Here is a 12,494-nt window from a genome sequence, read left to right as displayed (position 1 = left end):
GACTGATAGCTTTTCAAGTATTTATGGTGGGCTTCCGTGGTGACGCAGTGGTTGAGAGTCCGCCTGCCGATGCAGGGGACACGAGTTTGTGCCCCCGTCTGGGAAGATCCCACATGCCGCAGAGCGGCTAGGCCCATGAGCCATGGCCCCTGAGCCTGCGCGTCTGGAGCCTGTGCTCCACAACAGGAGAGGTCACAACAGTGAGAGGCCCGCGTACTGCAAAAAAAAAAAAAAAAAAAAAAAAAAATTTATAGTGTCTGGAAACTCTCTCATTGAACTGGTCCCATTTTTATGAACATTTTCTAATAAATTTATACGCATTTGTTTAGACAGTACTGTTGACGATTGAACAATGCAGGAGTTAGGGGCGTCAACCCTTCCCACAACTGAAAATCCTCATATAATATATACGGCCAATATATAAAATAAATAACCAACCAGGACTGTATAGCACAGGGAACTATAGTCACTATTTTGTAATAACCTGTAAAGGGAAAGAATCTGAAAAAGAATAGATATATATGTATGTAAAACTGAATCACTTTACTGTACACCTGAAACTAACAAAGCATTGTAAATTAAATGTACTTCGATAAAACAAACCAAAAACTTTACATTTGGCCCTCCCCTATCCATGGATTCAGACGACAGCAGATCAAACAGTACTGTAGTATTTACTAGTGAAAAAATATCCATGTATAAGCCCCTGTTGTTCAAGGGTCAACTGTAATTGACAAATGCTAGCTTGGGACTGCATCAGATTTCCTTAGAAGAGATTTTCTTTTTTTACTACAAAATCCCCTTTTCATCTCAAAAATGACCTGATTTAGTAAGCCTGGGTTGGAGATAGGAATCTCTAATTTTTAAATCCCTCCAGGTGACTCTGCTGTGTACCCCAGTTTGGGACCACTGAGGGTAGACAGAGAACCCATCCATAAGAGAATGTGAACTTTTTTCCACCCCACAACTGTAGACTTTTTGAAATGTTTCACAAAGGAGACTTGGTAACAGAGTTTGGTCTAAATTGGCCCAAATCTTTCTCTATTACTGGCAGAAATATCTAAAAATTAGCTGATGGGTGAAGCCCACTTTTTATAGAGTTTATTATTTCCTTTAACTTCCCCAGGGATAATTATTCATTCTCCTTTGCACTTCTGATTTAAACTGTTAAGGGTTAAATTGCATTCCTCCCAAAAGAAATATCAGAGTCCTAACTCCCAGAACCTCAGAATGTGACCTTATTTGGAGACAGGGTTTTTACAGCAGTAATTAAGTTAAAATGAAGTAATTAGGGTGGGCCCTAATCCAATATGACTGGTATCCTTCTTAAAAGGGGAAGTTTGGATGCAGAGATAGACATATCTCTGAGGGAAGATGGTGTGAGGAAACACAGGGAGAAGACAGCCATCCATAAACCAAAGAGAGAGGCCTGGAATAGATTCTTCCATCGCAATCTTCAGAAAGAACCAACCCTGCGGACACCTTGACTTTGAACTTCTAGCCTCCAGAACTGTGAGGCAATCAATTTACATTGTGATGCCACCCAGTTTGTGATGCTTTGCTTCAGCAGCCCTACTAAACTAATACATAAACATTAGTCAGTATTTAGTGGCCCAGCCTCCATCTACCTTCCTAATAAACCTGGCTTTTCCCCTGTGTAACGATATTTCCCCAGTGTAAGCAGCCTTGCTGGAAGGATAACTTCCTGTTGCTACACCCACCATGGAAGCCAAGGGAACCAGATTCCTCCTCTGTAAACCCAGGTTCTAAGCATAGGAATTGGCACATGACCTAAGCTCAGACAACTGGTTGCTTTCTTCTGGGACTTTCCATCTTGAATGAGGGAGGCACAGATGGAGGAAGCATCAGGCCATTCTCATAGCCTCCACAGCAGCAGTGGTGGCTGGCTCAGCAGCGCCCCAATGGCAATTCCTGCAATAGGAGGTTTGTTCCTCCTCCCTGTCTCTGGTCCCTCCAGGGTTTCCTTGATCCCTGCTAATCCTCAAGTCTGGTCTCCCTGACTCCTGTTGATTCTGTGAGCGTCATATAAATTTATCAATAGGGCTTCCCTGGTGGCGCAGTGGGTGAGAGTCTGCCTGCCAATGCAGGGGACACAGGTTCAAGACCTGGTGTGGGAAGATCCCACATGCCGTGGAGCAACTAGGCCCGTGAGCCACAACTACTGAGCCTGTGCATCTGGAGCTTGTGCTCCGCAACAAGAGAGGCCGTGATGGTGAGAGGCTCGCGCACCGAGGTGAAGAGTGGCCCCTGCTCGCCGCAGCTGGAGAAAGCCCACATGCAGAAACGAAGACCCAACACAGCTAAAAAGAAAAAAAGAAAAAGAAAAAAAAGCCTACAATCTGGCCCCTGCTGCCCCTCTGACTCATCTTTCACATCTCCCCCACCTCTAAAAGAAAAATTATCAATAGACAATCTTTTTTTTTAATTAAATTTTTTTTTATTATTTATTTATTTAGTTTTGGCTGTGTTGGGTCTTTGCTGCTGCGCTCAGGCTTTCTCTAGCTGAGGTGAGCAGGGGCTACTCTTTGTTGTGGTGTGTGGGCTTCTCACTGTCATGGCTTCTCTTGTTGCAGAACCCAGGCTCTAGGCACGCAGGCTTCAGTAGTTGTGACACACGGGCTCAGTAGTTGTGCTATGTGGGCTTAGTAGTTGTGGCTCATGGTCTCTAGAGTTCAGGCTCAATAGCTGGGCACACAGGCTGAGTTACTCTGCAGCTTGTGGGATGTTCCCAGACCAGGGCTTGAACCCGTGCCTCCTGCATTGGCAGGCAGATGCTTAACCACTGCGCCACCAGGGAAGTCCTAGACAATCTTTTTTGACCTACAGTAAACGAATTTCATATGGTCTGACCTAATAATTTTACTAGACTTATTTTCTGTTGTTTGTTACTAAGAACCTTGGTACATTTCCAGTGTGCTTCACACATATTATAACCCATTAGTATCATTTCCATGTGTTTGTCTTCTCAAAACCACAATATTCCCAATACCTGTAGAGTGCCTATCACATCACGGGTGCTCAATAAATATTTGATAAAAAATTAATTGCTTTTGAATTCCAGATTGTATTTTACATATTTATGTATCTGGCTCTTTCAGAAGACTGTGAAAATTTTGTGGCCAGAGACTGGATTTCTTATCTCTGCATCTCCAGAAATTTATACAGATCCTTGTAATATTAAATGTTGCTGAGTGACTGAACACACAAAATTATTTTTTGAGAGAAAAGAGTCCATGCAGACCATCTAATTAAATTTTCTTATTTCACAGGGGCTCTTAGTTTAATAAGTAAAAGTCATGCAGCTAACTTCTTAATTACAAAGTCAAAAATAACCATGGTTTCAGTTATCATTGCTGTATAACCAATCACCCCAAATCAGTGGCTTAAAATAGCAATGATTATTTTTACTATTACCTTTTGTGATTCTGGGCATTAATTGGACTTAGCTAAGAAATTCTCTTTTTTTTTAAGTTTGTTTATTTATTTATTTATTTATTTATTTATTTATTTATTTATTTAGGCTGCGCCAGGATGTGGAATCTAGTTCCCTGACCAGGGATCGAACCCGGTCGATCCCTTACCCACTGTACCACCAGGGAAGTCCCTTAGCTAAGCAATTCTTGCTTGAGGTTCTTTGTGAAGAATGTCAGTGGCTGCAACTGGAGCCCTTTGATGCCTTCTTAATCCACAAGTTGGATAGTTGATATATTGACTGTCAGCTGGAATCTTGGCTGAGGCTGTTGGCTGGAAAATTTTAATGTGGTCTCTCCATGTTGCTTGGGTTTCCTCACAGCATGGCAGCTGGTTTCCAAGAACAAGTATCCCAAGAGAACAAGGCAAAAGCTCTGCCTTTTATGACCTATCCTTGGATATCAAATAACAGCACTCTCACTGTAGTCCCAAGCCCAGGTAGATCCAAGGGGACAAGACATAGACCCCACAAGTAATGGAAGGAGTATAAGTTTCATGCTGTAAGATGGGCATGTGGGATGGGATACCTGTGGCAGTCACTTTTGGAAAATATTATATAATTTGCCAGAGTCTGCCCTCTGACTACAATAGATCATATCCTTCCCACACACCGCATACACTTAACTCCTCCTTCCAAGCCTCAATGTCCCATGCCATAAACTCACAGTCCAGGATCTTGTTATCTAAATAAGGTCTAGATATTGTGAGGCTTAGGTGAAATTCCTCAGGTGCATCACTCCAAGTACTGCTTCTCTTGATCTGGAGACAAAGGAACTAAGTTTTTGCCCCTTCCATATGCCCAATATGGAACAAAAGAATATGTTTTATTTCCTCAAAGAAAATAAGAGTTTCACAAGTAAATAAGAAAGAGGAGATTGGAGGCAACTTGATTAGGGTTTAGAAGGTGAGAAGGGGACCAAAGTCCCATAACCTTGGTCATGTTTGAGGAGCATCCATGTCCCAGTTCCCTAGAGAGCAAGCCTCATAGGGGAGTTAAACATGGGACCTGAGCTGTGGAAAACAATGACTGAAGGAGGTGTTTGAAAGGATGAACCTAAGGCAGCATCAGAGAGTTTTATGAACTGTTAAAATCAAGAAAAACAGGCAAGAGTACCCAACCTCTCTGAGAAAGGCTCAGAAGTGAGAGGCTCAATCAACCAGAGGAGACATGGGCATTAGAATGAGGAGAAGGTAAAGCACATCTTCCTGGCAAGAGGGCGGCTACAGCAAGTCCTCCAACATTAGTAGCACATGAAGCAAGCACACATGGTGTGTTGGCCATGACATCAATCCTCACCATTCTCCGGCCCTGTCCTCCAACATAGGGAGGCTAACTCTTGCATGTCACGATTCCTAGGCTCCCATCTCACCTGGCTTCCCACTGGGTTTACCCAGTGAAGACCTGGGCTGAACACTGAGGACAAGAGGGAGAAAGAAACTTGGGAACTTCTCTCTTTCTTTGCCTCAGGCAACATTTCCAGCAAAGGTCATGTGTCCTTCAAGGTGCCAGCTCCCTACAGACAGGGCCCCTCTGCCACCAGTCCCTGGGCTCTGGAAACACTGCTTCTTCTCTCGTCCCTCTTGGTTGGGTGTGGTTACCAGCCCCTTATTGTTACTAATCTTTGGGTTGCCTTGAAGTCCTCTGTTTGGTTTCTCAGCCCTTCCATTACCTGGGTAACCAGTTCTGTACATAAAATTCCTGTTTCAACCACTAATGGTTTTTATTTTCCTGTTTGGACCCCATCTGATATGAAGCAATGTCCAAGATTTGATGGGTTATGATATACCCCCAAGGCCAGTGAAGAGAGAAAAGCACCACAGACCAAATATATACCTCCTTGACTACTGTATATAAAATAGATAACTAATAAGGACCTACTGTATTGCACAGGGAACTCTTCTCAATACTCTGTAATGACCTATATGGGAAAAGAATTTTTAAAAGTGTGGATATATGTATACATACGACTGATTCACTTTGCTGCGCAGCAGACACTAACACAACATTTTAAATCAACTATACTTCAATAAAAATTAATATATATAGGGCTTCCCTGGTGGCAGAGTGGTTGAGAGTCCGCCTGCCGATGCAGGGGACATGGGTTCGTGCCCCGGTCCGGGATGATCCCACATACCGCGGAGCGGCTGGGCCCATGAGCCATGGTCGCTGAGCCTGCATGGCCAGAGCCTGTGCTCCACAACGGGAGAGGCCACAACAGTGAGAGGTCCGCGTACCACAAAAAAAAATAAAAAAGAAAAAAAAATTAATATATATATATATATATATATATATATACACACACACATATAAATAAATATATATATATATATATACATATATATATATGTATATATATATGTGTATATATATATATATATATATATATATATATATATATATATATATATATATATATACACCTCCTTGTAGTCCCCATAGGGTAAGGAAGACTCTCCTTGGGCCCACATGCTACCCAAGCAACAGAGAAAAGGAAAAGGAGTGGGCAGAACAAATCCAAAACGGACTGAGTGGTTAGCCAAAAGAGACAGCTTTTAAACTGAAGTGACATAGTTATCTTGGCTTGGCAGGCTTAATTGTTCTGCTACCCAAATGAACCTAGAGGTTCAGAAGTTAAGTGGATTCATAGAAACATAAAAGTCCTTTTTGTATATCGAAATACCCAGTCTTAAAATGCCTATCCACCACGTGAAGGGTTTTGAATTTGTCTTCTCTGCAATGGGAATGCACTGAAGGGATTCACACAGGGACTGACCTATTTATCATTGCTGGAGAAAGATTCTCTTGCTAAACTGTGGAGATGTTATTGGAGGGAACAAGGTAAGAGGGAGAGAGATCTGTTAGTCTTTTCAGAGCAGCATAAATTTAGGAGTCCAGAAGTGGCCTTCCTTAAACGTTTGAGCAGTATCTGGTTGATATTGCTGGTTAAAGTTGAGGACAACTTTGTATACCCTCCAATAGAGTCTCCTATTGTCACCGAACTCACGTTCAGCTGCTCCTCACTTGAAAACCAATACTTGAGAGACAGTGTTGATTGGAAAGGAAAGGATGCTTTATTCAGGAGGCTGGCAACCTGGGGAGAAGCCAGACTCGTGTCCAAAAGCCGACTCTGAAAATTCTGCTTGACCATGGAAGTTTTTGAAGGGAGAATCATTTGGGGAGGGGGACAGAGTTATCTTCCACTGTGTGCAGATCTTCTCTTGATTGGCTGGTTGTGAGGGAATAGGGTGGTGTTCCAGGAATCATGTGTTCAGCCTGAAGTTACCATCCTCCCCCAACTCCTCACCCCCAGGTGGAGGAGGGCCTTAGTTCCGCAGAAGAACTCAAAGATACTGTTATGCATATCCCTTGAGGAGGAACCAGGACCTTGCTTTATCCCTGCACTATTATTTCTTGACTGCTCCTCCTTTGTTTCTGCATTCCCTCCCTTCCCTGATTAGCAGATGTTCGAATCTGCCCGTTGGAACCCAGGTAAGGTCAAGGAGGCTGAATGAAGCCCATTTCCTGCAAACAAGAAACGGGGGACACAGAAAAGATTTGTACCTGGGAAAGCCCCACAGGGTCCTGCTCCGTTTCACTAGAAGCCTACTCTCTCCAGAGACCTAAGACTCCTGAACACATTGAGGGTGAAATGACCTTCCAATATATGCAGTCGTGATTGGAGCCTTAGAATAGAAACAAATTAACGCAGAACTTGCTTTAAGAGACTCTCAGGTTGAGGTGAGTGCTTTTGGAGATATTCTCACTTCTGCTACTGTGTTATTTCAGAAACCCATTACAGTTACTCACACTACATTTCTGCAAATGTGTTCATCATGGTTTACTGTCTTGTGAAATACTTGATAACTACCAAATGTTGCAGAAGTTTTGATCTAGATCAGAGTTTTTTAACCTCTGCAGCACTGACATTTTTTGGCTAGATAATTCTTTACAGAAGGAGACTGTCCTGTGCATTGTGGGATGTTTAGCTGCATCCCCTGCCTCTACCTCCTAGATGCCAACAGCACTTCCTGAGCTGTGACAACCAGAAACGTCTCCAGACTTTGTCAAATGTCCCACAGGGGAAGGGGGATGAGACAAAATAGCTCCTGGTTCAGAATCATTGGTTTAGATGGAACAAGTTAGCCATGGGAGATAAACCAAGATACACACACTTAGTAAGTTGTAGTTATGATTTTGTTGATGATGATATTGCTGGCAACAAAACGAATGATAAGTATAATTGGGTCCACTGTTTCTTTCACTCTAAACTGTGAGCTCCTGGGTTGAAGAACTAGTCACTGTTCACTGGTAAGAAGGAGTATAGGTGGTGGAATATGCATCTGAAGCCCTCTTTGCTGAGCCTCCACCTGCAGAAGCAACATGGTTCTGGTCTTTCTTCATCATGAAGAGCAGTTCAACAATTCCTTTGTGTGAACTGCAGAGTTGGTTTCTCTCTCACACAGGGGTTATAGACCAGCCGCTTCTGAGATTGGCAAACGAAAGGCTTTGCTCTAGTGGAGAAAGTATTGGGGAAGGAAGGCTTCTTCCTTTTCCATTACCTCTAAAATCAACCAAAGAAGTGGCTGCTGATTCTGCCTGCACCATTGATCGTCAACCAAGTCTCAGCGCCCGCAGCAAGGAAGATGCAGCGAGAGAATGGGTTATAGCATCTTCTTTAGGGTTTCACTGGGGTGAAATTCCCCCCATACCCACCCAGAGCATCACTTCCTGAAGGCAGAGACTGAGCCTGTTTTGTTCACTTTTGTGAACCTAGAACCTAAAACCTGAAACAAAATCTGTTACATAGGATATGTTCAGTAATTATTTGTTGAATGAATAATAGTGGAGAGATGTTTTATGCTCACAGGTGCAATCATAGAAAAACACACGAGGGCATCTGACCAATCAGAAAAAAGGAATTTATAAAGGACTTTGTAGATCACCTAATCTAACCCTTTTGTTTTATTGAAGGAGACACTGAAAGTGATTTCTCTGCATCCCAGATAGTGTCAGGGGCAGAGTTGGGACCATAATCCCATCTCATGCCTTTCTTTGATTTTTGCCATGAGCTGAGCTGTATAGTAGGGGCTGAGAATACAAGATAAATGAGGACGGGTACAGAATAGGAAATATAGTATTGGGATGGCTCATGGTTCTGAGGGAGATCCCTGGGGGTCGATGTGACCATCCTAAACACCCAACACAGCGGGGCAGGGTCAGAGCACAAAGAACCACTTCTTCCAGTCACATCTTTTATGCAACCAGCTCCTTGGCTTTTCAAGACGCGTGTTGAAAGACAATGGCACAGTGGGACTCTTCCTTTGAATCTTCTGCTTGCGCTTAAGCCGGTTGACCAGTTGTTTTATATTTCTCACTATATTTGTTTAGTTGCTTTGGTGTTTTATACAAACATCATGCTCTTGACTGAGTGAGCGATGCACATAAAGTTGGTGCTCAGAATAACCCACTCCCTTTCCTGTCCCCCTCCTTGTGTCCCCTCCCCACTTCCCCTTCCATTGTGTCCTGAGTGTTCATTGGTTTCACTGTTCCAAATCCTGGAACAAGAGGAAATAAATAAAAATTGATCCTAGCACCCTTGGTTGGAATTGTTTCCTGCACTACACCCCTGAGGATATTAAAATAAAAAATTTTTAAATCTATCTATCTATCTACCTATCTATCTCATCTCTTCGGGTAAAATTCTACAGGAATAATTCCTCATGGTTGACTGTAGTCAGGGGTTTGCCAGACATCCCTGGCCCACCTCTAGGTCTTCCACCTTCTCTCTGTGTTTCACCTTTGTAGAAATCTGAATGTAGCCAGTGGCTTTGGGGGACACCAGGATGTGAGCAAGAGGAAGATGTACACATGTGGTGATGTGAACTCTGATATTTCATGAAATGAAAAACGACCACTTGATTGAAAGTTCTCCTCAGTTTTCTGTACTGTTTAACTTAATTTTGTTTCAAAGGAAGAAATTAGTGTTACACCCATGTTTGAGGACAAGCCAAGCTACATGACTTCACATTGCCTTCAGAGCTGGATGGGATTACATAAGTTCTTTACTTGTTTGCTCCCAACATCCTGAGATTTGGGATTTTCTATATGAATCAGAATGGAGATTTGGGCCTGAGGAGAAGGTTTCCATCTCTAGATCTGGCTAGACTTTTATGATGTCACCTGAGTCACACATCTGTGTTCTTTCAGTTGGGTTGGCATCTGTGGGAGAGAAAATCCCACTTTGGGGGAAAAGCCTGAGAGATCGTACTGGGCCTTTTTGTGGACCACTAATTTCTTGCTTTGCTGTTTAATTATGTCTGTTCTCTTAAGCTGAATGATTTTCCTAGTTTTGATCACAGAGCACTGTCTCCCTCAGTACATTCTGTTCCTTTTACTAGGTCTCTGCCCAATTACAGGAACACACTCATCTCTTCTCCAAATAGCCATTACTTGCTGAAATAAAGAAACAAGCTACAAAGTGTTTCAGGGAAATAAAGACAAAATCACAATCATCACAACTGGGGAGGAGGGGCAGGGGACCAGAGAAATACTTTCCTTTAAAAAAAGTAATTGAAAAGCATTCTTTTTGCAACTTCAGGTGAAGTTATTCATATTTACTGACAATTGCCTAATGTTTATATTAACAATGTCTCCAATCTCATAGGGTGTTTCAAAAGAGGTATAAAAATAACATCGCCTCTACTGCCTCTGACTCAGAATGTTAGAAAAAGCAAGGTCATTTTTTCCTTTGTTCAGCACATAAGGTGTGATTTAGTAGATTATCAATAAAGAGATGGGATATAGTTTTTGCTAGAATTACAAGCTGACCATCTGATAGTAACAAAGGCATGTGTTAGCTTAAGCCCAGAGGTCATTTGCAGTAAAGCTCTTAAAGCTCAAAATATCCCACCTTCTCACTTTTGTGGGCCCTCTCTAAGGCTCTGAATCTAATTTTGTATTTGTAACTTTGATTCTTTAAAACAAAAAACAAAGCCTCCCTTATATAAGCTTCCGGAACACAAAGCCTGGATCCACCCTTCTAAGACCTGTTAGTAAAGAGAGCACAGCTTATTTACAGATAGAAAAGCAGTGTCTTCTCAGGACCAGTGACTTAAAAGAGCACAGTGAGTATTCTGGCTTTTTTCCCCCCTTCAACGCAGTAGAAAATGTTGCCACAGGTGCATAAATGAAGATTTCTATGGACTGAAAACATTTGTACGATAGTCCAGCTACCCTAGAAATAGGTTGTGCTGTCTCAGTAGTGCTTTGCTGATAAGTAACCATAAATTTTATCAAGAGCTTTGCCAGTAGAGCTTGTAGAATGTATGTACTTTCATTGCCACATGTGTCAGTCAGCTCCAACTGTTAGGATGAACCCTAAAGAATTGGCAACTTTCAACAAATCATGACCTACAAGAACAATTTCATAGAGTTTGACTCAATATTGTTCAATCATAGGTTAATTACAAAAACAAAAGCTGGTAATACAAGCAAAACAAAACAAAAGCTGGAATCTAGGACTTCCTGCAGGGGGCAGGCTAAGGGAATAGTTTAGCCCTTAAACAAATCTGCTTTCAAATTCTACACCAGAGCTGTCTAACAGAAGTAGAAAGAACTTCTGGCTCCACATGTAAGGAGCTTAGGAGTCACCACTCTGTCCTAACGACTAGTGACAAGCTGAAAAGACTGAAAAAACCCCAACAAATCTTCCTGGATCCATAGAGAGGGGAGGATACAGGGCAAACCACTGTCCCCAAGGTTGAAGAGATGGATGGGAAAATAGAGGTCATCACCACTTATCAGAGCAGAGACTTATAAGCAGAAACTGCTGTGGGTGATATGATTTACATAAAATTCAAGAACAAATTAATAGTATGTATTATTTGTGAATACATACATAGTAAAAATATAAGCAATACAGATATAAAGATAAAATCCAACTTCAAGATGGTCATCTGCACATGTATTTTTATAACTTGCTTTTTTCACTCAACATCATATTTTTGAGATGTATGTATGTTGATACATTTAAATCTAATTCATTTTCTTTTAATTACTAGACAACATTTCATTGTATGAATAGACTATGCTTTATCCATCACATTATTGATAGACAAAAAAAAAAAAAAAAAAAGAAAGAAAAGAAAGAAAGAAACCACTGCAGGAACTAGTGCCGGGATAGGAAAACCTGAATGGATATTTATGAATTGCTGGAGACGCAGTGTGAACACTTCTGAGAGTTAAAAACTCTGGGGGACCCACCCACAGCCTCCTCCCAACCCCTACATACACACACAATATTGTGAGATTCACCTCCAGGAGATCCACCAGATTCCCACAGTAAATACCAGAGAAAAATCTAGGACTTCCTGCAGGGGATGGTGCAAAGGAATCATTCTGCAATACACCAGAGCACTCTGTTCTTATCAAGCCCTCTAGGGAAACCAGTTAACCAGAGGCTAACCTGCTGGAGTATTATCAGAGACTAACAAACTGCTGACTTTGAGGAAGGGAAATATCCAACTCTACAACATACTAGCCATCCTGCCCCAGCTAAGGAGGGAGAAGAGATCTGAGCACCTCTTGTGAATGTCACAGTCCAGAGGCCCAGGCTCACTGGAAGACTGAGACCTTATCATAGACCTATAGACTGCTTTCCCTCCCACTTCACCACCATATTTCTAAGGCCTATTTGTAGCAGTTCCTTTTACCCAGTACATCATGTCCAGCTATAAGAAAAAATTACAAGATATAACAAAAGGCAAAAAACACAATCTGAAAGGACAGAGCAAGCATCAGAACCACACATGGCAGGGATGTTGGAATTACCAGACCTGGAATTGAAAACAACTGTGATTAATATGCTAAGGGTTCTAATAGACAAAGTAGACAGCACGCAAGAATAGATGGGCAATGTAAGCAGAGAGATGGGGAAATTCTAAGAAAGAACTGAAAAAACAGTTCTAGAGAAATAGAATAGGGTAGGAATACGAGCCCCATA

Source organism: Mesoplodon bidens (genome assembly GCF_964165515.1).
Source record: "Mesoplodon bidens genome assembly, chromosome: 2".
NCBI classification, from domain to species: domain Eukaryota; kingdom Metazoa; phylum Chordata; class Mammalia; order Artiodactyla; family Ziphiidae; genus Mesoplodon; species Mesoplodon bidens.
The sequence above is the reverse complement of the archived record's forward strand: the minus strand, read 5'-3'. Positions refer to the sequence as shown.